General features: G+C 29.2%; 2 long non-coding RNA genes across 5 annotated transcripts; one reads left to right on the top strand and one right to left on the bottom strand.

The window, feature by feature from the left end:
- Positions 1-1,972: 1,972 nt before the first annotated feature.
- Positions 1,973-3,564, bottom strand: LOC106374650. Of its 4 annotated transcripts, XR_001275021.3 has the most exons (6): positions 3,377-3,564; positions 3,042-3,173; positions 2,690-2,956; positions 2,550-2,615; positions 2,349-2,441; positions 1,973-2,257 (listed from the first exon to the last, which is right to left on the bottom strand). It is a non-coding gene; the product is annotated as an uncharacterized LOC106374650 (long non-coding RNA). The 4 variants fall into 4 exon arrangements; XR_001275025.3 differs by having other exon boundaries at positions 2,349-2,451; positions 2,690-3,173; XR_001275022.3 differs by having other exon boundaries at positions 2,349-2,446; positions 2,690-3,173.
- Positions 3,565-4,261: 697 nt separating this feature from the next.
- On the top strand, positions 4,262-5,054 carry LOC111201939. Its single transcript, XR_002654878.2, has 3 exons — positions 4,262-4,353; positions 4,465-4,524; positions 4,655-5,054. It is a non-coding gene; the product is annotated as an uncharacterized LOC111201939 (long non-coding RNA).
- The last annotated feature ends 519 nt before the right edge of the window (positions 5,055-5,573 follow it).

The raw sequence follows: 5,573 nt of genomic DNA, 5'->3' as shown, positions 1-5,573 counted from the left end.
GTGGCTAAATCAATTTTCTCTATCACAAATACTCACTTCATTCTTGGAGTTTAAGCTTTTCTATCTGAAGATATTAGTAGTTTGATCCCAAAAAAAAAAAAAAACGGTCGAACTGTACATTGTAATTGGAGAAAAAAAACAAACAAAAATCAACCGAAGACTTTTAAGGTATATGAAACAAAAATTGAAAATAGCAATTCTCTGCAATTAAAAAATAAGACAATAAAATTGTAAAAATACAAAATAAAACAAAAAATCTGCACAGAAAGAAATATTTAGTAAAATAAAATCATAATATAATTTCCATAATTGATAGTGCTCAGTTACACTAAAAAATCTAAATTTACAACATACACAGTTTTATTTACATCTTTAAACTAATTATCTAATTTAAATGATTTTAAAAAAGTGTCAGCACGAAGAGTTATAAAATATACGATAAATATAATACATAACGTTAAAAATACATTATCACTGATCACTAAAAAATCATGTTAGTAGTAATAAAAATGAAATGACAACACATTTATTAAAACCATAGAACGGCACGCAACAAGGTGTTATTAAATATACAAACTACAAATTAAATTTGCTCAACGCAAACACACATAAAAATGAGACATCATATTTGGATATATTTAAATAAATAATTTTAAATTTATTATATTCTTGTTAATTTTAAAATTCCATAAAAAGAAACTAAATTATTAAAAATTTAATATACAAATAAAACTAAATAAATATTTTGTAACGTCAAAATAATAAATGAATAAAAAATATATTATGTTAATAAAATAGATTTTAGATCTTAAAGACTTTTAATTCATGTAATATTACAAAATTCAAAATTTGTTTATTACAATTAATATTTTACCATTAGATATATTAAAATAATATTCTAGATCGATATTCAATTGTCAGTTTTCAACTATTACTCGCAAAACAATATTATTAAGTACGCTTTTTTTTTGAAATTGGGGGTGGGGTGGGGGTTTATATTTTAAGTAGGTTATTGGAGTAATTTTTCTTTTTGTGAATTTATTCGAGATGAGATTCCGATCTTTTAAACTAAGATAATTTATGTTCTATACATAATTATATATTTTTTTACGTAACTCTAAAATCTCGAACTTGATTTTTCATATTTTATTAGTTAATTGTGTTACATATAATAGAAATATTTACTTCAAACCCTTGTCCTCGAGTTGACGATTTAACGTCCGATTAAGCGTGACGTGGGAGGTTAACGTGGCGAACTGGATCGATACGGTTGGATTCTACGCTCAACCGAACCGTTAATAGGCGTTTCAAGCGTAGAACTGAAAAACTCGGCCGTATTAATATGTAAAACCGCCTAGTCAAACTCGTTACTTCATCGGTGATAACTTATCACAGCAGAAATTAATGATGGGTTTCGTACCAAAAGAAAATGGTTTTGTTCCTGTTAGTAAGATTGAGTTTCGCAAATGTTCAAAAAAAAAAAATATTGAGTTTCGGTGTGCAGAGTTTTTTTTTTCAGAGAAGAAGTATAGAAGAGTTTTGTGGGTCCCAGTAATAGTTTAAGATCTTGCATACCATGGACCATAGTGAAACTTATGGAATTAGAGCATCATTATCCTAGAGACCCTAAATAGGTCTCTTATTTTTTTTTAATACTTTTTAATTGTAAAAGTGAATTAAGAGACTGGATTAAGAGAGCCTAAAATTTACGTGCTCCATTGCAAGTTTCTTATTTAAGGATTCTTTAAAAAAAAAAATTAATTAAACACCAATTTTTTTTTTTATTTTTCTTATTAAACTTAAATTTTTTTTAAAAAATATAGTACAAGATAACATTTTAAACATTGATTTTAAAATAAAAACATAAAAAATAAAAACGAAGGAATTTTGTTTGATGACTTTGTGAGAAGAATGAAAATTGTTTTGTGATTAAATAGAACTTGTGCGATGACCCTGAGATGACCGTGAGAAGGAGAGAAGAAATAACTTGTTTGATGAGTGAATGAATTTGTCTATAAAATGAGTACATAATTCTAGATATATCACCAACCAAACAGAGCGACCAACCATTAAGCTTAATCTGCAGCAATGGTCCAACAACAGATCCTAGAGTGTATGTTCTTGGTAACATCTTTACTAAACCTTGATCACATTGCAACGAAACCTAGACAGAGTTACTGAGAATAAGGGAATTACTCACAAAGGTCAGTTTCCGATAGTCCACAGATGAACCAATTTCACGAACCACACATCTTTCCTACAACAATTTCTCTTTAGTATCAGTCACACAGCATAATGGACCCCATGAAACGAGCTCAGGGCATTGATAGTAAGAGGAGTTTGCATACCCTTAATGCGGCTATAAAAGGAAGGAATAGGTCCCTCTATAAACCCCTTTCATAAAGATTATCTGGAGCACGGTTCAATGTAGCAACAAGAACCTACACTTTCCTCCAGTTACACACATGAATAAACTTTTAAATAACTGTCTGTTTATGTCCAATAGGTTTGAAGAGGTTAGAAAGACGAAGGTTGTAGAGATAACTTACAATGCCATTGTTAAACAAGTGTCTAAAGAGACGGTTTAGTATCAGAGCATCAGCTACATCATTTACCTTTTACAAAGAAAAAAGATCAATAAAGAAAGGTAGAGCAAATTAATAACACAGTGAAGATGAGCGTCACATACCATGAACTCATCTAAGCATAGTAATATAGCTTCATCGGCTATTTCCAGGCCAACGACTTCAAGTGGATCTTCAAGACCCTTGTGCATCTACAGAACGCTTCATCAGCTATTTCCAGGCACACACTTCATAACTAAACACCAAACACAATAAAGATAACATAAGACAGAGCTAGCAAACAAAGAGTAGAAACAAATCAGAACCCATGCTTTGATGAGAGTACGAGAATCAGCAGCGACCATGACAGCTTCTTTCTGTAACCCATCAAACTGAAACCCCCAAAACAAAGAGATCACCCCACATTGCTACAGAGGAAGAATCCAATAGAATTTTATCAAAGTTTATGAAATTCACATCTGTGGTGCTGGGAAGATCAAAGGAGGGCACAATAGAAAACCCATCAAGCATATCGTTGCTCGAGCCAAAGCCAATCGTAGGCATGGAGGTCTCGAACCCACTTGTTTCAAGCTTCATCTTTTTAAAACCCTACAGAATCATTCAAAACCCACCCAATTGAAGCAAAATACAAGTAATCAAAAGATAATCTAGCCTGAGGTATACCAAAACCCGATGCCAAATCAAAGTGCTTTTCTCTCAAAAAACCCATATCAGATCTTTGTGCTTGTATAAACCCTAAACCTTCATCGATATTAAAGATACTAGAGCTCGATTAAGGATCGGGAACGTACCTTGCTGTAAAAAAGAGAGAAAAGAGGAGAGATCAATCATGAATGGAAACAGAGTGATTTCATCCATTGGGAGAGAGATAGAGATGAGAGAGAGAGAGACAAGCAACTTCTCTTGTTTCCCCTAATTAAGATAAGTTTTCTCACAATTATGCGAAGTTTTCTTTTTTTTTAATTCGATTAATACTAAGAGACGGGAGTTGTATACCCGTTAATGATGCTCTTATTTCCCTGTTGTCTTCTACCAAAGTGATGTATTGACACTACAAAAGAAAGATTGAATTATATCACTTTACTTGTATCACAAATATAATTGATATTATTTTAAATTACTTATGTAGAAATGATACAATTATTCATAATTTAAGATCAGCTATAATAATTGATGTTATTGTTAATTAAATTAACATCAGTTTAATAAAATGATATAATTTCTATTAATTTGTACCACTTTAACAAAATTGATACAATTATATAAATTTATATCATTTAGATAACTGATACATTAACGTTTTTTTGGTTAGGATCACTTTTTAAAATGATAATGATCTTGCATCAATAATAAATTGATACTAACAAAATTATATAAACTTATATCATTTAGATAACTGATACATAACGTTTTTTGGTTAGCATCACTTTTTAAAATGATAACAATCTTGCATCAATAATAAACTGATACTAACAAATATGTATAAGTATAACTATAATTTACATTAGCATCAATTTAATAGAATGATGTTACTTTTAAAAAATGGCCTCATTTAAAAAAATTATTAAAATTTTAGCTAGATTTACGAGATGCAGTTACTATTTTTTAGCTTTAATTAATTTTCTGGTTTTAATTTAATTAGCCCATGATCTTCTATAAGACTATAACTGTTTCATCTTAACTAAAAAAACTTATGATTTTTCTGTCAAGTTCCTCTCATAGTCTCATTCATCCGTTTCTCTTCCTCTCACTTATAAAACTTTTTTCAGTTAAAAATCTATTGCTCTACTCTATTTGATTTATTAAAAAATGTCAACAAGAATTCAGCATTTTTTTCTTATAGATCGTGATGTTGATGATTGTATTTATTCTTATGCAGGATGTGAAAGGAAACAAGGATCTCCTAGCCTCACGAACCTGTTGAAAATTTTCTGGAAAGGTAACACTTTTCTTCTTTTGTTTTTCTTCTAAGTCTTTTTTGAAACTATATTTATTTTCTTCTATTAATGGTTTAAGGATTTTTTTTTTTAATATTAGGCTTGGTTTTTTTTTTTTTTTTGATAATCCAGGTATCCGGACATCCCGGAGGGAACCCGACTAGTGCCTAAGTACACCTCCGCAGAAGACATCCTGGAGAGCCGTCTTTTCACCCCAATTTAATCGACGGTGGCCAGTGGAAATCGAAGGAACCGTTCTGGGAAATGCGGCTGAAGGAGAATGCTTCGATGAATCTCCTAACTTACTAAATCGACTCAGTTTTTACATCAGCAATAAGGATTGAAAGGATTGAAGATGAAATTAAAGAAGAATAATTCGTTTTATTTGTTTTACATTCTTCTCTGAATTCATATTCTTTTTTTCTTTTGGTTTTTACTTCTTCTTAGTTTTTCCTTGTTCTTCAGATTGTATGTCAATGGAAAAATATTAATAAGTAGTTTATATAAAATATTTATTTATTCTGTTTAATGCCATAAATTTAACATCAAATTATAAATTAAAATATTTTAAATCGATGGTTTAAATTATATAATTATCAAAATTAATTTCAAATTTTTAATTAATATTTATCTATTTATTAATAAAATATAAAAACTAAAATCAGTTATTTTAACCGATACGAAACTAACATCATTTTGCAAAACCGATGTAAATATTAATATCATTTATTTGAATTGATACACATTGATATCACTTATGATAATTGAAGTAAATATTTGATATTTTTTCATCAGTTACTAATAAAATGATGTTAATTATTTGCATCACCACTTTCAGAGTTATTTAAATAAGTGATACAAAATTATATTACATCATTTATAAGTAATGCAAATATTAAAAATAAATGATGCTAGACCATCTTTTTTCGGTAGTGTGATTTTGTCTTAGTGGTTTGCAAACGCACCACCACTGTTATCTCCGGCGATGTATTAATGATGTTTTATACATATAATATTACACACAAAATTTATATTATACATATAAATGAGA

This window comes from Brassica napus, chromosome C1 (assembly GCF_020379485.1).
Source record: "Brassica napus cultivar Da-Ae chromosome C1, Da-Ae, whole genome shotgun sequence".
Taxonomy (NCBI): Eukaryota; Viridiplantae; Streptophyta; class Magnoliopsida; order Brassicales; family Brassicaceae; genus Brassica; species Brassica napus.
This window is presented reverse-complemented; position numbering and strand designations above follow the sequence as displayed.